Source organism: Charadrius vociferus, unplaced genomic scaffold (assembly GCF_000708025.1).
Source record: "Charadrius vociferus isolate BGI_N301 unplaced genomic scaffold, ASM70802v2 scaffold311, whole genome shotgun sequence".
Taxonomy (NCBI): domain Eukaryota; kingdom Metazoa; phylum Chordata; class Aves; order Charadriiformes; family Charadriidae; genus Charadrius; species Charadrius vociferus.
Genome location: NW_009646965.1, coordinates 2,393,602 through 2,418,028, shown reverse-complemented (window position 1 = coordinate 2,418,028; position 24,427 = coordinate 2,393,602).

Sequence of the window (24,427 nt, the reverse complement as noted above, 5' to 3'; positions counted from 1 at the left end):
TTTTTTACATGCAAAGCATCATTGGCAAAATTTTTTTCGCAGCTTCCCCTGGCAGTCACTTGGAGCAGCAGAATTTGATGGACCATGACAATTCAGAGGACAGAGATGGCTTGAGAGGACATAAAACTGTCTGGGCAACAACTTTCTTGGCCCAAATTGCCTCTGTTGTGTTCCTCTTGCCTGACAATATGCTCTCTCAAGAAAACACAAAATGCTGTTCTCTTTGTGTAAAAGTCTTGCAAGATTTCTTGCGTAGGTTCACTAAAATAAGCAGAAGAGCCAAAAAGGAAGCAGAAAAAAAACCCCGAAAAATTACAGAACTTTTATCTCCAAATTACCTCTGCGATGAAAAACATGACAGAAGACTTTATATTCCAAAAAGATCGGCCAGCTCCGTGAGCTGTGAGTGAATGTATACCCAAGTGAGATCAGGATCAGGCCTAATTTGCTCATGATTATGTTAGAATTCATAAAAATGATTTGCCATTTTTCTGGAACCAACCCCCAAATTGTGCTTTTAATATCTAGAAATACGCTGGTGAACAATCCATTATATTGTCCTCCCACAATTATTATTTTTCGAAATGACAGGGAGATGACAGGAGACAGTGGCTCCAGGTTGTGAATGAGCAGCGGGAACAGATGGGTTTGCGAGAAGCAGCAATCCTGCTCTCCTGCTAAAGATGCTACAAACAGAACCCCCCTACTAACATGCCCTGAAAATATAGATCAGTGGAATTGTCCCTAAACAGAGGATTTCACAACAGTTTCCAGGAAGCATCAATATCTATGTAATAAGGAAATGGAGCTGCAGATGCTAAAGTACTTACTGCATTTTTTTTTAATACAGGGACAGCTTCAATTATCCCACTATCATGTACTAAATAAGGTTGATTAATCAAGGTTTAAGATAACAGAAGGAGTTTTCAATGCCATTAATGCGTCTCATGGGATTCGCCCTTCTTTTGGGTAATGGGAAGCTTCTGGTTGTGAAGACGTAGATAATAAGGATTTATAGCACCATAATGTGCAGTGTTTTTCATAAGGGACGCTATGAAAACATGGGAACTTGACAGCAAATACTATTTCAATTATTTAGTTGCCTACCGGCACGCAGGGATGGGGCTGTCTCTGGTGCTTCACCCCCACCTCAGCCTTTTGCTTTCTCCCTTTGCCTTTATTTCCAAGCAATGCCAGTATTTCTGCTTGCAGGTGCATTCTTCTTGCCAATAACGTGTTTCAAAAAAAGGAGAAAAGTCATATAAGGTGCTCCTTGCCATTCCTAAATTTTCCAGCAATTACTAGTCCAGGAGTGGACTTCACCTGGGCATGGTCCAGAGCGAAAGGTGTGCTGATTTGAGTTGCAGTGTCAAAAAGAATAACCTAGACAATGATAACCTCAACGTGAATTTTCACAAAGGGTTTTTCCCGTGGCCCTGCTGGGGTCTTTAAATGAAACCTGAGCAGAAAGGGCTGGTATGAAACCTATGAGAGTTTTTGGAGAAAATGTCAATGAATCAATAGTTGAGCTCTCCACCTCCTTTCTAACCAACCAAAGTCACGAGAAGTTTCTCCATCTTTCTTCATCTGCCTCTGTCTTCTGGGCAATTTCACAAGCAATTTGTCATCTCATAACTTTGGGCTCTGCAGCTTCCTCATTCATTATGATTTTTCTAGGATTATTTCTCTCTGCTGCAGCAGTTTTCTGGAACCTCAAGCATAAATGCAAAACCCTGCAGCGGTCAGCTCTTAACCCAGGATGGTGTGAGTTGTGCTACCACTCACCCCTCCACGCCAGCCCAGCCTGCCAGACCATGGAAATACGCTTGGCAATGCCATAACTCCATCCTGCCAATGTGAGACAAAATAAACAGAAAAACTAACTGACAAGTGGACTGGAATAAAATATGTGCGCTGAAAAGTGCATGGATGACTCAAGCGCTGCAGCCAGGCGCTCCCCGGAGTCTGGCGGCATCCGAGCAATGTTTTTCTCTCGCTGGCTGTAATTGCCACATTCAGGCTGATATATTGCATTTATATTTTTGACAGGTTATGATGTAAAGAAGGCCATTTCATCAGCTGGGGAGGGCGTAGGGCTGAGAGAGCCTAGCTGACCTTTTAATTAGGCTCCGGTCTTTCTCCTGCCTCTTCCCACACATTCCCCTCCTTCTGCCACTGTGGAGCAAGTGCCTGAGCACTCGTCCCGGATCCCACAGCCTCCTCACCCCTCAGGTTTTCCGTTGGGAAAGGACAGGTTGGGAAGAATGTGAGAGTGACCCTGACCACAGCGGGAACAGCCCCCGAGCCCCCCAGGGCACCGGACCCTGCACGGAGCAGTGAGGTGGGTGGGCAGCCCTGAGCAGCAATCTCCGCACCCCCAGGCAGTGAGCAATGGCCGTGTAGGAGCATCGTTATCCTGTTAAACGGGAGTTTTGCTATTATCCTTAGTGAGAACCGAATTATTTCCTTCAGCAGGCGCAGAGTTAGATTGCTGCTTTTGAAAAATGTAGCCTGAATAAATACTGTATGCATCCCAGATGAGGTTTTCTCCTCACTGTATGCTCTAATTTCCTTCATACAGGAGAAATACTTGTATTTGTTGCTTTCCCTCATTATGCATTGCTACTTGGGCTTTCAAGCCCAAAGGCCTTCACTTTGAATAGAAATGCAGCTTCTGGTGTTTCCTCTATTTAAGCAAGGAAAGCAGGGTGACTGGAGAATGCATTGCTTCATCTCTGACCTATTTCTATGCTCAGCACATTTTTCCCCCTCATAGACATGGGAAATTGTCCCAAGCCCTGGGGCTGCTTTCTGCTTCCAGTTCCCTCAAATGCCCCTCACGGCAGAGCTGGCTTGCAGCTGGGGGAACAGACATTCCCGAGGTGGGGAGCAGCACGGGTTGCTCTTTCCCCCACGTTTCTGCCTCTTTAGGGTAAGTTTTGCCCCCCGTGAACTGCAAGAAAAATGTCATTTACCAGGGAAGGTGCTCCATACATATTTAACACTGGAAGGGAATCTCAGGAGTAGACACGTAAGGCAATTATATGTGTGTTTTCAGTTCTAATTAGACTGAACACTTTAATTGTTGGATGCATTTCTGCCCCCTTTTTTTTTTTTTTTTTTCATTAAAGAAATAACCCGTCTTTTAGCACGGCTGAGCTAAAGCCCAAGTGGAAAGGTAAGGGAAGGTGGAATAATTAACGGCGATGAAGACGAGCACTGCTGCATCTCCCACTAAAATGTACCCCTCCAGCACTGCAGCCTCATCCGTGATGCTCCTGGGACTGGAGACCCAGTGGCTGGGGCTGGGTTGTCCCCAGCACGTGGGTGATTAAGGCACTCAAATGTCAGCGGCAGTTGTCACTTCAGCATCAAGGGCTGCATTTGGCTTCATGGACTCTAGTGACCTTCACAGGTGTTAAATGTAAAACAAAGGTCCGTGGGGATGGATATTCCATTAAGAGTATTATTACTCTTAATATTTATTTATGTGACTGCAGGGCCCTGGACAGGCTGAGCTGTGCATTAAAAAGAGGGGTCTGATATCAACCAAGCTCTCCAGCAGGATCAAACATCTAGGAGAACCAGACACCCAATTTGGGAAGATTTGGGACAGCAAAGTAGTGGGGTCTAGGTGAAATCTTTTCTGGACTTCAAGCAGCATTTGTGGCGATAAGGAGCAGGTACCGATGTGGGTGTTACGGGCGCTTACAGCTTTGACAGGAGTCCGGTTGGGGCAGCTCTGAAATCCCCATTGTGGAGGAGAATAAAACACTCAAAAGGGGGGATTTATAACATTTTAAGGCAGCTCGCCTTCCTTCTGCCCAGCGCAGGCAGCGTGGCGCCTCCACACCATCCAGAGCCGGCTCTACAGGTGCACGGAGCACAGAGGAGCTCAGGGGTGACATCAGTAATGTCACGAGTGGGCACGACGTGCCACTGCAGCAGTGCACGGGGTCAGCTCAGCTCCCTCTGCCCAACCCGGCTGGGTATGGATGGTTTTCACTGCACAACAGCACGACAAAGGCACCTCTCAGGAGCTGAGCCAGGCTATGCACACGGGGGTGTTATTTAGGATGGGGAGGTGCGAGGGGGGTGACGCAGCTTTATTATGCCTCGTAAAAATAAAGTCAGGAGAGACAAAAGCAACACTTCCATTTGAAAAGAGGGAGGAACAAGGCAGATAAAAGATATGAATTTTTCCTCCAAGACAGACTACTAAATAGGCTCTTCTTGTTCACTGAGGTTCGGTAATTCAAGTTGACAGGATATTAAGGTTATTTCAGGTTCTTCTGTCTCCCAGGGTCATAAGCCTTCTGCTATGCATGTTAATCCATCTTAGCATTCCTCCGAGTAGCTACATAAGTAGGGCAATTGGTTTAGTATGTACTCTTTCCATTTACAGCCTAGTTGGGAGGAGAAACCTACTAATTAACAGAATACCCCTAGAAAATCAGGAGAGATTTTAATATTACAGAGACACTGCACAACGTTCTGCGACTGAGGAAAGATAAACCTTCCTTGGAACTACTTCAGGGGTGAGAGGAGGAGGAGATGCAAGAGAGAAGGAACCTGGAGGTGTTTATCCTGCAGCCCTTCCCTCTGCCCATCTCTTCCCCCGGCCGGGTGGGTGATGCCACGCATGACTGGCTGAGCCACGTCTCTCTACGACTGAAGAGAAAACAAAAGCCTGAGTCTCACTGCATCCTCCTGCAAGCGCAGGCTTCCCTCCCGAAGAGCAGCTGATCAGTTACTGTCCCTGCTGTGCTGGAGGATGCTCGGGCATCGCGCATCATGCTGGGGACCGGTTAACCCCCTCGTGCTGCAGCAGTGGCTGACCAAACCATGTGTCCCCAGCTGTTGGTGTGCTGTACACCTGAATATATTCACTTTTTGCAGGTCGTTTAAATCCACACCAGCTTTAAAGCAGATGCTACGATGACATCAGCGAATAACATTAAAAATAATAGAGCTCATTTTGAGCCTGATGTGTTGAAAAGCCAAATAAGCACCCTGAAATTCTCCGCTCTCTCACCCTGTACAGTGTGACTCACTCCAAGTTCCTAAGCGCTTTCCAAATTATCTAATATCACCTGCAAAACAGTCCCCTATCTTAATAACTTCGCTTGTTCTGGGGAGCGCCAGAGCACAGAGCACAGGGGCAGGCAAAGCTCCGGGTACCTCTGCTCCCCCATTTCAGCTGCTGCAGCGACAGATCGACTGACACTAAACGTACCAGCATTCAATTAAAATGAATTAATAAAAATGATAAAAAAGTATCTAAATATTTTGCCTTGAGCTGGTCTTTAACAAAAGGGTTTTGCATTTTTATTTCCTTTGTTCATTTCTGCAAGAAATGAAAAATATTTGCCCTGCTCTCTGGTTGAGCCAGAGATTTTAAGCAGGCAGCTGCTCAGACACTTCTGTTCTTAACTCTTCCATGAGTGATGGGAATGCACTTCTGCTCTGCAGCTGGGAGACGGGTTTTTGCCTAACCCTGGATAATCTGTAGCTTTTGCAGAGAAGGGTTGCACGTGACAAAAACAGATGCAGGCTTTTTTAAAGGCTGACACACACAGTGAGTTAAGTATTTTCACCTTTCAGGATGGGATTTTTTTCTGGAACACAGAAGGAGACATTTCAAAGCTAATACCCCACTACTGGGGAAAGGTTTGCTCTAAATCAAAAATCCTCCTGATCTACAGCCTGTGGAGGCCGATGACAATAACCCCACTGGCTGTAATGGACTTCGGATCAGGTCTTGATGTGTGAACGCAACTACAAGGTGCGAAACCTTTCCCAAACCATTTGTTTCAGGCATATTACGGGTAGATTTTATCTCACAGGCAACGGCTTCCCTAAGGACAAGGAAGAATTGGGAAGAAGGCGGTAACTGGGTTCGGAGGTCTTCTTTAATATCACCAAAATCAGTAGTGGCACGGGGCTGCTCCTGGCCATCCTGGGCACAGCACAGCCACAAACTGCCTGAGCCCAGGAGAGTTTTATTCCTGGACAGATGAAGAAGAATCATAAAATTTTCTATATTTTCACTGGCAGAAGCTGGAACACTGCATGGGCTGAGTAATACACTGGAGAGGGCAGGTGGAAATTTGATGAGTGTATTTATAGACAAGATGTGAGATTTTTTTCAGTTAGTGAGATGAAAACATCTCTCTCTTCTCATCCGTTGCCAGCCTCAAGTTAGGTTTCATAACCTCACTCTGCAAAGTGCTGTGGCTCCACCAGCACTGGGGCTGCCATCGTGGAGCTGTCGTCAGCTGGGGACACAGCTCAAGTGATTACAGAGAAAATGTCCTCAGGAAAAAATGAAATTAAAAATATTATGGTGCAACTGCTGAGTGAAGTAAGTCGTATTTTTACTTGCAGATGAAACACCTGAAATTCAGAGACTGAGTATATATGATGCGCTAGGCAGCCTGGATGTCCAAATGGCATAACTGTGCCTTTGTGGGGAGGACCAGAGATACCTGCTTTCCACCAGGTCTTTCCTGAGATCTTCCAAACTAATCAGAACAGGCTCTGCTACCAGGGGATGGTCCTGTCCTGCTTCAGATGCACAGAGCGGGATGTCTCACCTTCACGGCATGGCAGGAGCATCCCCTGTGCTGGCCCAGCCTGCTCTGCTGCCTGGCCAGGCTGGGTTTGCAGCAGGGACTTGCTGACTGTCACTTCTCACCACTGAGCCAAAAAAGGCTGGAAAATACAGATGGTCTTGCTTAGGAAAGCCTGGTTAATATTTTGTTTCCTTTTCTATTCTGGGGAAACCAGAATTCAAATTATTCATAAATTTATTCATAATTCAAAATTACTCATAAAAGATGGCTTTCACCCATTTTATTAACAAGATATAATGAATCTATGAAGCCATGGAATAACTTCAGCAATTTCGAACCGATAAGCAAAGGATGAGTTGGTCTCAAAAAACAAAATGCCATTCAGCCAATGGAGTAAGTAAAACGATAAACGATTGCACGTTTAAAACAATCAATAAGGCGGTTACACACAATATTATATAATCCAAGATTAATTAGGGATGACAAATTCCCCAAAAGGATAAAACAGGACAAATATAAAATCTAAATGAGAATCAAGTTAACAACTTGTGAGAGGAGCTGTTAGCACTTGGTGCTCCAACATCCCAAGTTGTTTCAATCAAAGATCACAGCAACAATCTGAGCATCTCCAAGATGGATATGTGCATCATATGATACACGCTATAAAAATCGATGGGTGTCTGTCAGGAGGTTGAGAGGGGAAGAGAAAGCAAAGGAAGAAGGAGCCTGCCTGGGTGATGGGGTTTTGCCCTTCTCGCAGCAGAGCCATGTGTCGGGGTTGCACAGTTGTCGTGTTTGCCTCCAGCAGCGGCCTCGGCAGAGCTCGCAAACTGAACAGCACCAGGGAAAAACCTGAGGGAAACACGGGGCGCAGACAGGTTAATTCAAGAGCTAGGAATCTCTCTTTAGCATCCAAAAGAGGCCAGAAAGCCCTGCACCCAGCACCGCTCACTGCTCTGGTGGGGAGGCACCTGGTCCGATGGCCAAACGGGGTACTTCCAGCCCCCAAATCTCCTCCCTGCTCTGCTGGGGCACCAGGAGAGGAAAGGTCCCCGAGCCCTGTGGCTTGTCCCAGTCTCTCATGGTGGAAGTACAAGGCAAAAGCTCATGCACTTCATCATCTCCTCCTTTACTACACACCAGCTGAGTCACCGCAACTGTGCATGTTTTTAATCTCGTCAAGGAGGGCTGAAATATTTTAGTTCAAACCTCATTCCTGGAGGTTTAAAGTGACTGCACAGTCTCAGGTGGCCAACAGCATCCCCATGGAGGTGCCACTGCTCGGCTGACGGGCAGTAACCTGAGGGATTGCTCTGTGAACTCAGCCTGTCCTGCACCATTACTGTTTGATTTCTCCAGCCACCATTTTTATTATTTTTTTTTTTTTCCAGCCTTGGTAGAGAAATCACGTAACTTTTTATATCAGGCGGATTGGGATGTTGCTATACAAAAGGCTTTGAGAGTTTGTGTCCTCGGCTGCTGCTCTGAAGCATAGAGGCATAGAGGTGGTGGTGCAGACTGGGGTTTTCCTTAGCAGCAAACCAGTCTGTCCTCTGGGAGCCTAAAACGTCCTGAAATGCCGGGGCTGATCTGACATGATCCGACTGTATCTCATTGTATCTCAACAGAGAATGAGATGCCATCGTGTTACGTGTGGTAAATCACTTTAGATTAGCACTAGAAGTACCACCCCCTTTTAAACCAACATCACCATTTTTGCCATATCATTCCAGGAATAAAGTGCATCAGCTTGAGCCGGCCAGGATCACCCCAGCCCATTTGCGGCACATCAGGGTTTGTAGAAACCTGCACAGCTTTCATAGCGGGTTATTCCCAGAGCTTTCTTTTCCCAAAAGCTTTAAATTCACATTCTCCCTGCAGCTGTGAGCGGTGCAAACCCCCCCGTCCTCCCCGCAGCCCGTGAGCTGCCATCCCCGACTGCCTGTCCCAGATGCGGTAACTACAACGTAGGTGGCCGCTGCTTCTCGCACCAGAGAGTTGATTTAAATCATTTCAGGCTTCATGTGAGTCTATTTATTTTAATGCTGCGGAGCTTGTTCGTTCTCTAGACAGTATGTAACAGCTAAGGGCCAAAATCTGCACTGATGTATAGCTTTTGCCATCAGATTTATAATTTAGTGCAAGGGGGCTGGAGAAGTGTAAGTCAGGGCAAAAGACTGAAGAAGCTGCACCATGCTCCCACCCACACTGCATTTAATTTACAAGGTAGATTAAAATCATGGAACGTTTGACCTCGTTTTGTTTGGTTTGCCTGCAAGATTTAGTCTTTATGTCATCTTTTTGCTCCCGGGGACCGTGCGGCCAAAGGGAGATTCATAACAGGAGCAGAGCACGCAGTTTCTGTCCTTTTGTTGAAAGACACAACGATGCGAAATGGGAATTAAACTGTTTTCTCAGCGCAGCCAGATCAAAGTCGAACCGAAGGAGATGCTGGCTCTTCTCATTGATTTCAGCTTTGCTCCCCTGAGACCACTAGAGCAGGAAGGTCACATGCGCAAGAAACTGGTGCATCAGACCAGAATTTCTGGAGCTGGTGTTTTTCTTGCAGCTGGGTCCCTCAGGACACCCTCTCTGCTCAGCTTGTGCTCAGGTTCATCACTATCTTCCCAGGGAAACTGAACCCAGCGTGCAGCGTGCTCCAGGTGCATTGCTGCAGATGCCTCTGGCTGCAAACAGCCCTTCAATGCAGGGGGAGGTGGGGGCCCCTCACACCCTGTGCCAGCCACACGCGTATAAATCATTTATGCTGTCACAGCAATTAGCTGCCATAACCCAGAATAGGAGCTCAAAGTGGGACGGCTCTCCTCCGGGTCTTCTGCTTACTTATTCACCAAGGATATGCCCCAGTTCCTTGTCACTGCCTGGTCACACCACGACCCTCCGGTCTCATGTCTGCAGTAGCCAGAATGAGTTTTTCCTGGCATGGGGCAGAGTTAAGGTTATTAACTTGCCTTTCTCTTCTCCAGCCCCTATCTCTGACATTTAAGAGATCTGGGAGGGCTGGGACCTCTCTATGCTCTAGCATTTCTTTGAGGGCATGGCTGCCACCAACATGCAGGCAGGACGGCACATAGCCCCGTGGGGCAGCACGCAGATGCTCCCAGAGCTCAGAGTGAAGCTGATCGGGTCATTTCAACAGCCCAGGGCTTTTTTTTTAGCTTAAAGCAAACCAGCCTGGGCAGGGCAGTGCCCCTGGGCAGCCCCCGTCCCCCAGGGCTCGTGCTGGGCAATGTAATGCCAACAGCCGTGTATTGAGCTCTCAGTGAAGGGCATTAATTCTCCTCTTCCCACACCTCATCTTTTTTCAGTGTTGGGACAAAAGTCCTTGTTCAAAATAAGCTTTTATATCTGGTTGTGGTGGTTGTTGAAACATGCTTTAAAGCATTTACTACACTGGAGAGCTCTACGTGAAGAATGCTTTAACTATCCTTACCACTAGTTAAAAAGCTTCCAAGTGCAGGAGTAAATTCACACACACAAAATCAGTTTTCAGATACAGTAGGGAACCCATTAAGCTTTGTGTGGTTATGCAAGCTGATACAAATGCCTTATTAATTAGAAAATCAATCAAGCTGTCCAGCTGATTGATGTTAATCCTACACCGAAAGGGGGAACAATAGTATAATCAAGACTAGATCATTTCTTCCCATTACAGGGAAGGGGACAAGACTGCATTTCAAAGTGATTCTGCTGTAATGAGCTGCAAGGATATACGCCATGTGGTAAGGGCTCTTTTAAGATGTGGCACATTATTTTGATCAATGGTACTCAAATTCATTCTGGATCCTGAATCTAAGGAAATTTCATGTGAAGATTAAAAGAAATTATAATATGATCAGAGGCGATCGCAGAGGAGGAGAGCTGTAATTATCCACGGGGCAGCATTAATAAATAGGAAAGAGCCCAAACCCTGTGAAATCAGAAAGCAGTAAGAGTACATTAAGGGTGCTGAAAGTGTTTCATTGCATCCAGCTAATGCCTCAAAACTGTAAAGTAATCTATTTTTTAAAAAAAATGATAACAGTTCAAAAGCCTAATGTTAGGCAATCATAGAACAATAATTAAAGGACTCAACTGATGCTTCACCTGTTCCACATTATTCACAGTCAGCCTTGCCAGCTTGAGGACTGGTAGCAAATAGCCCTAGCCGCCGTAAGCCGCCGTAACCATCCCAAAGCAGTGTGGCTGGCCAAAACCTTCTGAAAAATACATACAAGAATCACGCTAAATGACTGGAAGATGACTGGAATACAATCCTTTCAACACGAGTCAGGCTTTGCAAGAAGAAAATAGCTCATTATCATGCAAACGCATGTTGTCTTGATTCCAGGCTAATTGTTGTATAGCATATCCTATATAGCATAAGACAAAGCCCCAAGGCTTGTAAGCCAAGTAAAATGCAAATTACATCATTGACAGAGCTGAAGGCTCTATGCAACTTTAATCAAGGGGAGGGTGCAATATATTTGTGAGACAAATGAGCAGGGTAGTTATATCAGAAAGACAGAACTCTTTAATACGCAACCTGACTAATAGGCTAGAACACGGGTAAGAAAATGTTCACCTTGACTACCAAAGTCTAAGGATATTCACACTTGCAAAACCTGCCATAATCATCCTGTGCCAATGGTATTTAGCATTTCTGTAATAGCTCATGGAAAGGCTCCACACTCCGGTGGCTATTCCCTTTCTTTCCCATCTTTATCACTGTTTGCTGTACAGAAGCACACTGAAAATTCAACAAGGATTCAGGGCCCTCTGGGCTAGAAACGCTCACAAAGGTTTTCCTGCCCTGAAGAATGACCGCTGTAAATAGACATAGTGGACACTAGGCTAATAGCAGTGGCTGGGAGTTATTTGATCAAGGGCCCCTGCTAATCTGAAGGGCTGGTGTCCAAAGCAGGGGGTTCCAGCCCATGGTCAGTAGGTGGGACCGACCTCTGTGCTGCCCAGAACAATCTGCAAAGCTTGTGACCTGCTGTGCCACCCGGGCTGGTGGCCTTCAATGAGGTGTGAGGTGAACCACTGAAAGAGAACAGAAGAAAATTAGCACTGCACAGTCAGGCTTCTGGCTGATGCAAATCCGAGTGATTCATTATCAGAAAGCCAGCTGATTTTGGGGGAAAAGGCACTGGAAACGCCTTATACATAGTGTAGGAAACTGGCTCATCAAGTAGTTGTTATTTTTTCATGGCAAACCCTGGTGAGTCCTCTGAAAGAGCTCTGCAAAGGCCCCAGGGGGCACGGAAGTTTTGCGATGGCTCCTGCTGGCTGTTACAGTCTTGCCTCATTTGGTTTCAATATGAGTAGACACTCCACGTTTCCTGGGATCAAACACAGAGTGGATATCCATGCTGTTTCATGTACTGTGCACACTGCAGCTGAGACATTTCCAGTTTCATAACTCAAGAATTCAGAAATAGATATAAATTTACACGTTCAGCCACAAACAGATGGTGTCTTTGGCTGGCTTTCGCTGTGTTCCTCGAAGGTAGCACTAGGTTGCATAAGTCAATCTTTCTACAACAATCTCTGCTTGCAGGGCTTTGGGGGTTTGGTTTGTTTTCCCACTCATATTGTACACTGGCAGGTGCTCAATGAACATGGGCAGACTTACCAACCTATTTCCCATGCCAGGAGATGTGGTAACAGCTAGAGATGGCCACAAAACAAAGTTCTGGTTCTCACTTCATGGCACCCAGCAGGACTGGTGTCAGCAAAGAAGATACCAACCTGAAGGTCTCAGGATCAGGTATCGGGAGATTCCTTCGAAGTCACCCCTTTCTGTAGACCTAGGGAAAAACTGTCTGAAGAAAAACAGCTGCTACCCCTGCTGACACTGGGGATGTGACTGTGATAGAGGAATATTTGGGCAGGTTGCGTGGGGGCCTTCTCAGTCCACAGCAGTTGTTGGCTGCGAGGACATATTGCCGCTGGATGGGGACAGCTCAGGGGAATGGTCCTCTCAGCAGAGCACATTTAGGTCCAATTTCAGCAAAAAAGACCATTCACAAGGAAATGGTATCTGGTAACGTGCCCACCGGGAGAACTTGCAGCAGTTTCCCATCTCGAGTGCAGCTGCTCCAAGGGCTGGGGAGAGCTCGACAGTTTGCTGTGAGTCTGCTCATCAGCCTTCACGAATGACTGCTGCTTCCTTGTGTCTTCCACAGCCGAAAACCAATTTCACACAAGCAAAACAACCCCAGACCCCACAAAGAAGGACCATGCCCAGGGACTGAGGGTTGAGGGATCGCCCCACACTACGGTGATGGTCTCAGATCCCCGCTCAGCTTTGTGCCACCGATGCTTCCCAAGAGGCTCGTCCCAATCAAAATCACTTCTGATTCCCTTCTCATCCCCTCACCGTTTATCCTGCATGGGCTAAGCCAAAGCACAGACATCACGGAGCGGTTGGGACCAGTGAAAGCTTTTGGGAGACAGAGTTGGCTGAGCTTTGGAGCTGGTTATGTGTCATTCAGACCACCCAGAGAAATGTTTCCCAAAGGCGAGAAACTCGAGTGAGGATTACGTGTTACAACTGTGGATTCCTTCAGCTTTTGAGCTGACACTGAATTTATTGGAGAGGAGATGAAGGAGAGATGGCAAGAAACAAGAACAACCTAGTAACAAACGTGCTGGGGGAAGCAGCTCTGATTATTTCTCAGCCAGTCACTCAGAAAGCAAAGATATGTAGCTCTTCAAGCAGCCTATTTAACACTGGCACCATACAGTAAAGGGAAGCTTGCCAGCATATTTCATTAAAATACCTTTCCATCAGTTAATAATCATTCTCTGTGCTTTAATAGCACTTCCCCTCCAAGATTTCCAAGCAAACCCATAAATGTCAGCTCAACCTTGGAAGAGAAGCATTCTTAGACCGATTTTATACGTGGTAAATGGAGAGCCAGAGGGATGTTCACCCAAAGTCCTGTATTATTGCCCCAGCCCGGCATGACAGCAAGTCTTTATGCATGAGGCCAGATAACCAAGTGTCTCTTTGCATAAAGGTGGCCTGAGTTAGTGGCAAAGCCAGGAATCAAATCCAGGACTGGTGACTCTTATTCACTGCTTTTCCCCTTCTAACAAAACTTTCCACAGATGCTGAGGATGAGAAGTTATATGCCAAATTCCAGAAATAAGTAAATTGGAAACAAATGCACTGTGTGACCTAGTAAAGTGTGTTTACAAGGACTACTGCTACCATTGCTGTAACACTGATCCAATGCAGGAAGAGATCTGAAATCAGATGAGCAGCACCTTGGTTCTCCATTCCCCACACCCATGCCTTGTGCAGCTTGGAGGTGGGTCAGTCGGCTTCTCAATAGCAACATAAAATATTTTTTTTCCAAGTCAGAAGAATGGTCTTCTTCCTTGATTTTTTTTTGGTTTGTAGTCCAGCCAAAGAAACTTCCCAGTAACTGGAATTTTCCAAATGGTGAAACAAGTACCCGTGTACCCATGCACTGCATTTTATTTGGTCTAAATTACTGAGAACGGACAAAAAAAGCAGAGCTATTAATCTGCTTAAAAATAGAGAAACCTTTGCTGTCCAATCCAAAGAGAAATTGCTCATACTAAATATTGTTGTTGATATCACCTTTAAAAGGAATATGGCATGCATGTGCAACCCTTCATTTTTTCTAAGGTCTTTAATGAGATTTTTTTATAACAGGTCACTTCATTACAATGGGCCATGCTCTGATCTTCCTAAGAACTGAAGGCCCTGAAGTTCCCCAAGTGCACATGGAAACAGATGACAGTAATAATAATGGCATTATGTTGGGGATCAAAATCTGGATCCTAAAGGGTAAGGGTATGAAATATATTTGGACTTTTCAAAGGCAGCTTTCAAAGCATGCAAAGCTATAGACGGTGCAGGCGGGAGCAATCCCTCCACAGAAATACTCCAATCACTGTGAAAAAAAACACTCTACATTTATTCCAGGAACTCGCAGCCTTCATTCTCACATACTACTATTGCAAAATAGCCACGAGCCTGACAGCAGTGGAAACTCCCTCTGGCATGGGAACGGAGACGTGTTTGCTAAGGAACCAGGACCCAGCTCAGAGAGAAGGTGCTCTCCTGCCACAGAGTTAAACCAGCCAAGGAGCCGGGAAGCGCGGAGGCCTGAAAAGGCGCCACCACCTTAAAGGCTTTTCAAGGCAGGCGTTGTGGGGAGTCCAGTGGTTCAGGTTCATATTTACCACTGACATAAGCTCCCAATGCCATCAGTGAACCCAAAAGAGGCTGCGTGGTCAAAGCCCAAAGTGTTCACAATTACGTTATCTGATGTTTCCGTCCCAGCCTCTCTGGAGACGCTGATGTCCGTCTTCCACCCTCAGAGGCAGATGAGTAGGAAACCACACATATTTCTGGTAAAGCTGCATGTAATCCCATATCAGAGAAAACTTCTGATATTTTAATATTTAGCTTTTCTTTTTCCTGACTTAAAAAAACCCTCAAAGCCACAACTGCTTAGAGACGTTTTAGCTATAAGGGAATTCCTTCTTGAGGAGCTGCCTCAGTTTGCAAAAAAGGAGGCCAGATGGGATCCCAAGGCCACTGGATGAAGTTTAATTATATCATTAAGCCGTTATGAGCTGCCTGGTCTGTCTTTGCCTAATAGCAACATGCCTGGAACAGTGTGTCTCTGAGGTCATGCTTTCGGGAGATTGTGAGCCAGGTTTTGAGGGCACCAGGTGAAAATGTTGCGGGTACACAGGTTAAGGAACAGTTTCTGTGTATCCTTGATGTGACAGAGCTGCAGCCTTAAGAGATAAGAGGAGCCAGAACAGCACAGAGCATCTGATCTGGTCAGGGTCGAGCTGGCTGGAGAGGACACAGTCAATGTCAGAACAGTATCCCACGTGCTCAGTGCCTGGTGACATGCACAAAGATCATTTTTTATCAGTACTGATGTCCAACCCATCTTTTAATCTGCCGCTCGACCTGGCTGGCAGCCCGTGGCAGGGAGTTCCCCAGCACAACTGCCCTTCTCGCTGCCTGCTCTCCTTTTTCTAAACCAGATGGAGAAAGGACAGGAGAGGAAATGATAATGTGTTTTTCCTTCTATAAAGACTAACGACTAGAGGAAGCACCACCTTTTAAATTAGCTGTCATTTGGAAAGCAGTCACAGGATTCCCGGCAGAGCGACTCTCCGCCCCAGATCTACTCTGGCATTACAAATACGATCAAGGCCACCCGGACGCCCGACGCAATGTGATGCACAGATGTTGATAAATTCTCCCATGTGAAAAAAATATTAAGTCGTTACAAACAAAACACCCTCATAAACAGAGCTTAGGAAACTATGATAAATCAAGTTAGGCGGCAGAGTTGGTACAAGCCGCTGTCTCAGCTAATGCAGATTGAGAGTTCAACACACACTGCATAGATCAGCATTTTAAACACATACCGTTTACAGGCCTTAATGAATACTAAAAGCGCAATAAGCAGAAGCTAGAGCCACTCAGACATGGCTTCATACAGATGTCAGCGGCATTGTCTTTCATTTTATTTGCTAACGAGTTATCAATAGCAGTAATTTGCTGCTGATAATGTAAAGGAGAAAAATTAACAAGTTCTGTTAAATGAGGAAATGGGCCCTGTGCCTTGCTTCGTGCCGGTGCCTGAGCTGACACCAGGCGGGGTTGCAGGCAGCAAAGGCGTCGGGGTCGCTGGGCGATGCAGAGCTGTGGCAGTGCTCACGGTAGCTGACCACCACCGCGATGCTCAGCCATGGCCCCAGGCATCAGCAGGGGCAGGACTGATGAGCCAGCTGCTATTAATACCTCTCTAAGTACTACAGAAAGGGACAGAAAGAAGGGAAAAGAGCAAATTGTCTTGGCATAATAAAGCCACAGGTTGAGTTCACCCTGCTGCAGGGTTAGGTGAGACTCCTCGTCCCTGGTCACATCCTCATAACCAGGCTCTGCAGAAAGCTGAGCAGGGTTAAAGCTGAGGATCCTGGTAACCCTGAGCTCTGGTCCCAGCCCCACTGTCTTCCCAAGGTCTTGACTGACTTCTCAGTTGCACCGTTGTAAATCCTGAACATCATCTTCAGCCATTTGTGGGAATATATATACATTAATATAGGCACTGACCTGCCCAGCTCACTGTGAGAACTGATTTCATACTGTTTGTAAAGAGCTTCAGGGAGGAAGCCCCAGGCACGTGCAAAATATTACTATTTTTACACATTGTGGTTAATGGACGGTATTTGTGATGTTAAATAAATAAATGCAGAAGGCAAAACAATCCCAGAGAGCAGCTCCTAACCAAGGAGGGAAGGTGTTAGGAAGGCACGGGTGGCCTTTTCCTGGGCCGGGCAGCAAGGGGACGGCTGGGGATGAGGCATGGCCTGGAGGTCAGTGCCTTCAGCAGCTCTTTCCTGACACTCGGGCTCACATGCACAGTGATTTTTAGCAAATCTGCATCCATTCACCAATCTTTGAGGCAGATGCTGTAAAACATACTGTATTTTGTAGGTCAATTGAAGTTCAGTCATTTGCTAAGCACCTTGAACTCCTGGTATGAATGCAGCGTTGATCAGTTCCTGAAGTTCTGGCTCAAATCTACACTTGGTGCCGAGCTGGGCAAACCTCCAGCCACACACAAAGTCAATAGGGTGCTGCCTGAAGGAAAACACTCGGGAATCTCAGGACTGGGTGCTGGAGAAATAAAATATTATCATTACGGTTGCTAGCGATAATGAGCGTCCAACCCTTTCAGCCCCTCAGATGAAAGGCAGCAAGTAAGTGCGCAGTGTTAGCGCTGTAATGTTATAGATAAGCCATGTGTCCGTGAACTAGCAGCATCTCTGTAGGGCACTGTGGTGGCCAGCAAACACTGCTGTAATAGTCACTGTGGGGGAGGTGAGGAGTCCTGTGAGCTCAGGAGGCACTGGAGAGCTCTTCCACTAAATTAGTCACTCAGAGTACCCTGAGACCCCAAGATTTAATATTTTATTCATTTAGATGTATGCAACCATGCAGAGGACAGTGTGGCTTTTATTTATCCTAGTGTTACTGTGCTCATCCCCACTGTGGACGCAGGTCTCATGCACATCTTGGAAAAGCATTGTTGAGTTTTCCAGCTATTTTTCTATAAAAGGCAGTCTCACTGAGGCACTTTTTCTCCACTGAAAGTGAATGGGCATCGCCGGCTCTTAGCTGGAAAAGCCTGAGGAAAAACAGGGTCAGTGCTTTGCAGCTTGCAACCAATGGCCTTCAAGTCTAGCGCCTGGACGTGGCTCTGGCCAGAGGCTCCTCGGCACCAGAACAACTTGTGTCTCTTCGGGGACACGCTGGCCCACGAGCTGCTCCTTGCCCATTTCCCTGCTTTGTTCCTTGTTTCCTTCCAGCAGGATGAGCTATGTCTTGGGACTGTCAATGGAGAGGCTCCCATGGCTGCGCTGGAGCCAGGGCCAACTCCACTTGCCACCTTCTGGTGGCAAATCATGTCCAGACTGTGGCTGAAACACCAGGTGAAAAAAAAAAAGCAACCTCTCCATGAGTGCCTGGCTTTCACCTTCAGTTGTCTTCTTTACAGTTTTTAATTTTAATTTAGGCCAATTAACACATCAGCCTTTATAGCTGTGGATTTATAGGTTCTGGTGCCATTAGTAAAGCCCTGACGTTATGGACTCCATGGAGGACTACAGCCAGGATGCCACTTGCTGTCTACACGACTGCCACCACGGGAAGTTACAGGACATAGGGAGTTTGGACCGTAACCAACAGGCAAGAGACGGCTCCCAAGTACTAATTTAATTGTGAAATCTTTGATTTTCCCTCCCCCATTTGCTGTTCGTGGTGCTTATGGAAATTAATTTAAAAGTATTGTGCAATTAAAAAAAAAATTAATGGTTTGCTTCTCCTGGAATTGAGAGCTTTCTTCTGAGCAGGAGGGAGGGGTTTGTGAACATGGCTTTCCTTTTTTGGGGCTGAATAGAGGCTTCTATCCTCTCATGTTTTAATTAATTTTTCTATAGTTCCTTCATTAATTGATATTTATGTATTGCTTGTTGTGCATAAATTCTGGAAACAGTGCATAAGAGGATGTTCTCATTACAGCTCTACAAGTGCTTGGCCAATACTGGAATATTAATAATTGGAGTCGCACGGAAAAGTACAGTTTGTTTCCCTTTCTCTGAGGTTTCTGTCCGATATGGTGACTTCAGGGAATAAACAGTTGCTTCAAGAAAGGCATTTTTTTGTGTGCTGCAAGAATGCTACATCTGTGGAGGTAAATGCCAAACTGAGTGGGATGCAGCTGAAGTACAGCCTGTGTAGCACTGAGTTTTCTAGGTCCTATAAAACTAAATATGGACAGAAAGGATCTTCTTGTTCACACCTTTCCCAGTCCTGCTAATCTAACCTTGCCAAGAGTAAGGTTAAAAGCTTTTAAAAGAAAAATAAAAAGAATTGGGGATTTACAGGAGCAATTGTTCTGGGACTCTGGCATCATGGCTGTGGTTTGGCAAAGCATCCCTCCGTCACCCACACCTGTGAGCACGCCCCCACGCTCACACATGTCCCCATGCCCAGATGCTGAAGCACGTGCTCCTTGGTGGCTGTGTGCTCAGCAAGTCAGCGCCCCGACTCCAGCTGGGACTGCAGCACAGCGCCTGCCCGCGGGTCCCCAGCTCACGCTGAAATCACTCAGCACAGCAGGGGCCGACAGATGAAAATCAAGGTCTGATGTACTTCTTGTCAATGCTCACAAGCTGTCCTTAGGTTGGCAATTCTCTGTTGACTCATGGCTAAAAAAATCTCCCCCACAGAGCAATCAGCCAATGTCCTCTAAAGGCACGCGGTCTGCTCAAGAGTCGCGAGTTATGATCTGCCCATGGAGCTATTGTTATTTGAGATTTTATTAATCATTCACTACATTTTATGAGGTTAGTCACCTGCATCGTCTCTGTGCTGACACAATAATTTACCACTACAAGGATGAAAAATAAAATAAAAGATCATTTACTGGCAGCTCACAATGCTCTTACCAGGTTACAAAGGCAGCTGGTAGAGAGAGATTTCTGCTGGGGAATCAAAATAAAACAAAAAGGGATGATGAGGCACAGCCAAAAGGGTATCACTGAAGATCGGTTTTATACTGAAGCTCGTGATAATCAATTATTCAGAAACATGGTGTTGAACTATCTCTCCCTATGGGTTTATAAACCTCTCACTGTCTTAGTTCTGGTAACAGTTATCCAGAGATATGTAAGGGTATCGCTGGAGGCCACAAGAGGACACTGATACTAGGCACATAATGTAGATAAGAAGGATATTAGAAAGCACAGAACTGGCTCATCTCCTGCTGTAAACATATATTGCTCCATCAAGGTCAACGGTATCCCCGCCAGCTCTCACCAGCTGTGGGCTGGACCCACAAGCTACCACATAGGACTCAGAAAGGAGAGAGCCTCATCAGGCAGAGGCAGCCTGGCTTGGGTCCGTGATGTTCCTTTGCAAGCTGGGAGCAACAAACAGTGCTAAGCTACGGGCACACAGCAGCCTTTCTCACAGCTTGGCTTCTTGTAGCAGGACACCCAGGGAAATGCAGGACAACATCTCCTCTGTGCTGGGGCAGGACACGGACACAGCTGGCTGTGGTGGGGGAGCAGGGTGCTGCACCACGCGCAGAGGCGAGCAGAGCTGAGCAGGAGGTTCAAGTCTCCTTAAAAGCATTTTTCAAAATAATTGATAAATTATTTATCAACTATAAATGGCCAGGATAAATCTGTTGGTAAGCAGCAGCACAGCACAGTTAGTTTTGACAACAATAACTGACAATTTACAGCTGCTGATAGACCACTGTTAAGGATATTACTCGCTTAGTCTCCTAATGTAATACTGACAAGAATAACAAACAACCTCCCCAACCTCTCCCTGTTCAGGAGCCCGTCTCCTGCTGGCTCCCCACAACTTCGCTCTCTAGTTTCTCCAGCAGTGCATGGTGCTGAGCCCTGCCATCGCTTGCTGCTCTGGGTATGTCCCAGGTGATGGACATTCGCAGCCCCTGGCTCATTGCTGACATGGCAGTGAAGTGCTGGATTTCTATCCGGCCGTGGCTGCTGAGGCCGTGGCAGCAGTGGCAGCCTCTTGAAAGAGCGATGGGAGATGTACAGTGGCCTGGTGAGGACCTCTGCCACACCAGCCAGTGAAACACTGCTCCTCCTCACTGCTGCACGTAAGGAGAAGTGACAATTTATTTTGCGGAACTACTCCAGGGGCTCCTCCTGCAAAGTGGGCAGAGCAGCTCAGCTGCTGAGGGTGAGGGAGACGGCTGTCCTGCCCATGGGTGGGTGGTAAGGCTGGGTGTTGGAGGGACAGAAACGTGCTAAAACAGACAAACAGCCCTTCCTTCACTTAAAGCGCGAACATAACAAATACGCAAAAGTCATGTATTTTGCAAGTGTAGAGCCTTCCTAGCAATAATTAGCTTCTAAACATTCCCCTGTCCTGTATAATAAATGAACAGCATAGTAAATGTTATGAGAATAATTCATTATTCATCCCGAATAACAAATGAAGGGAATAATTTACCATCCACTAATCTCTAAAAGGGCCCTGCTTCTTTTTTAATCATGTAGGGATGCTGAGTGCCGAGGAAGAGGTCCATGTTCGGTCACACAGACCCCGCGGCTGCTGCTGCTGGGTGGGTGCCATGGCCTCGGGGCTGGCACACTGCTGCTCTTTGCTGGTGGTTTGGTGACACAACCTGTGCAGGTGTCACCTTTGGTGTGGATAAGGATGGTGGTGCTTCTTTGATGTCCATTCCACTACCATGCTCTTTCCCGAGCCCATCTGTCTCCATGCTCGACTGTCACATACCTGGGCATGTTACATTCCTGCAGCCCTGACTAAGCCTCTGGTGTGTTGCTGTACTTTAACCGTGACAAAGAGCCCTGAGGTGTCGAAACAGCAATCAAAAGCATGGTCACACAGGTAAGAATATTTTTTTGCCTCATCAGCTTTGTGTCACACCAACACCTGCTCTCCCTGCCTGCGTGGGCAGGGGGATGTAATTCTCCCACCGCGTTCAACATCGCAGACCGAATCCAGCCTCGCTCCCCCCACCGCCTCTTTTCCAGGGTTTCCCCTCTTTATTTCCCTAAGAACAGCTCTCCTTTTCCTGTTTCCCAATATCAGATTCCTTTTTCCTTATCCACAGCCAATCTGCTCTGGCGTTGCCCTTGTCCTTCAAAGATCATAGCGCTGGACCACTCCTCCATGGGATTTAACCGCTTGCCAAAGCCTCCCTCTTTTGCCCTTCTCCTGGGGAGCTGAGACCCCCCCCCAACCCCTTTCCTTGGGAGCTTAATACCGCTGCCTGCTTGGGGGTAGCATTTGTGGACTCATTTCTGTGTTATCTCTGCTGATTATTATTTGTTTATTGCTCTTCCTTCTCTTGTGTTGCCCCAGTGCTCCAGATGACAGACAGCACATAAATCACTGTAATGGAGAACAGCGAACAGAGATGAAGGTATACAAATTGTGTGTGTGTGTGTGTGCGCGTGCGGGCTAGCAGATAAGGAGCGTTGGTGGATCCTTTTGGTGCCTTTCACAGCCAGGAGTCACACTGCACAGCGAGCACAAGGGAGCTCTGCTCCCAGCCCAGGCACCTCCGGCACCCCTGAATGCTAAGGGTGACTGAGAAAACACCCTTGAGAAATGGGGGGCCCTGAAAAAAACCACTCCGTGTGCCACGCTTGCCAGCTGCCCTGGGACACCAGCAACCCCCACAGATTGTTTTCATCTGTGATTTGTTTAAAAACCCCAAACGTGCATGTGCAGCCGACAGACCTGAATATAAAAACTAAAATTCTGCATTGTGATTTTAGGAAGTTATCATTTTTTATTCTAACCTTTTACCTATATTATTGCTCTTGGATGTGAGTAAGCACCAAAACATAAAGGGTAGTTAAAAGCATCTACCTATTACACAGTAACTGCCCTCATGTGAATTTAGCTTAGTGAGTATGTTTAATGTTTTCCAATGATTTCAGCTCCAAGTTTTGCTAAACTTGCATTTTTGGAGACTATTTTTGAGTAAAGACTTCCATAGGATAATCAAGATAATTCCGGCAAACTGACTTATGACCTCCAACATCTCAAAATATTCACAAACCTGCTGACTAACTGGGTATATTTTTGGCTCTGTGGACTTTCCATCCCTGAATGGAGTGATTAGTGACAAAGAGGGGATTTATATTTAAATCAGCATGAGCTAATGAAACTCTGCTGTGTGCTGACAGCGGCCTCAGAAGAATACACCATGGTGCTATGCTGAGAAGCGTTTGACACCTTGCTGGCTGCCACTGTCCATAAAACCCCACCACTCCAGCAAGACCTGGACTTCTCTCACCCACACAGCTACCAGGAATAGGAACATCAAAATCATGCAACATCTACAGTCTAATAACATTTAACCAGGAAGTTGAGATGATCAGACCCTCGGTAGAAGTCTAGAAGATGCTTTCGGATGACAAGTGAGACAAGAAGAGTCACACAAAGCATTGCAGCTACCTACCAGCCTTTCTGGGCTTCTCTTTTCCGCGGTGCAGTGCAGAGGGATGTATCAGTCTCATCACTTCTACACATACCTTCTGGCTCAGAAGGACTGCCAGATTTTCATGTGTGTGCATGATATTATGGCTAGATCCCACACAGCCTTCCTACAAGGCCTACAAAGAGCTTCCTTAGATACCCGCAGAGACCTGCAGTTCAACAGGGTCCCTGAGACAATCTATAAAATGGCGCAGGAAACCTTGATTTAGACAGGCTGCTTTCACAAGAATTAAAGCACTAATCTGAACACATGCACGGGGGTACAATCTATGGTTTGACCCTCCAGATATGCGCTTTTCAGAGACAGTGAGTTGACCCACCTAATCCTGGCTCATAGCATTGACCTGCAGAGTGGGACCTTGGTGCAGGTTAAAGGAAAGCTTACTAACATTTTGACCCTTTTAATTGGCATTATGCCGTCTCTGGCTTTATCGGTCAGCTTTGAAGTCTAGCTTCCCTTGTGAGGAATTCATATTTGGCACGCTTGCATGAGACATAATGTGGTAACAGAGGTAGCTCTATATGTATGGTAATTTTTAGAGCTGAGTGACATTTTTCAAATGGATAAGTTCACTGAAAAATGCAGGAACCAACAGTATTTGTGAAAAAAATTAGAAAGTGTACAAATGTTTCATTTTGACATGTCAAAAGAAACGGTTTGGAGATATGGAGACATTTTGTTTCAACATCATCAAAACAAAATATTTTGACTCTTTGTTTTGAAACTAGCTTTGTTGTTTAAAAACTGACCTAAATTTTAGAAACGGATTTTTTAAACCAGCATTATAGAATAAAAAAAAGAGCATTCCTTTTACTGTTTAGGAAAATTCTTGGTTTTACTAATTTTCCCCCTGGTTTTGGATTTGACATCCAACCTGAAAAATCCATATTCATCTGCCTCTCTCACTGTTAACACACATGCCACATCTCCAGCTGCTAAAAGAAAGCAATGCCTTCATCCAGCAACGCATCACTGCCGTTAATCAACATCCCTGCTATCACTGTGGAAAAAGGAGGTGGCTAAAATGGAGTTTTGCCCATGTCCAAAAGCATGGTGGTATCCCGGGTACGTGCGACCATGGGTGACTGGGTGGCCCTGAGACAGGACACGGACGTGCCTGCTCGTTCCACAGCCGCGGCTGCCTTCAGCCCCACTGCTCCTGGGCTTGCCCCCTGCTAGGCACTCTGTCCTTATCAGGGCTTTAGTTAGCAAAGCGGGTTAATGTATAACTCCATGTTTCGCCAGCGAAATGAA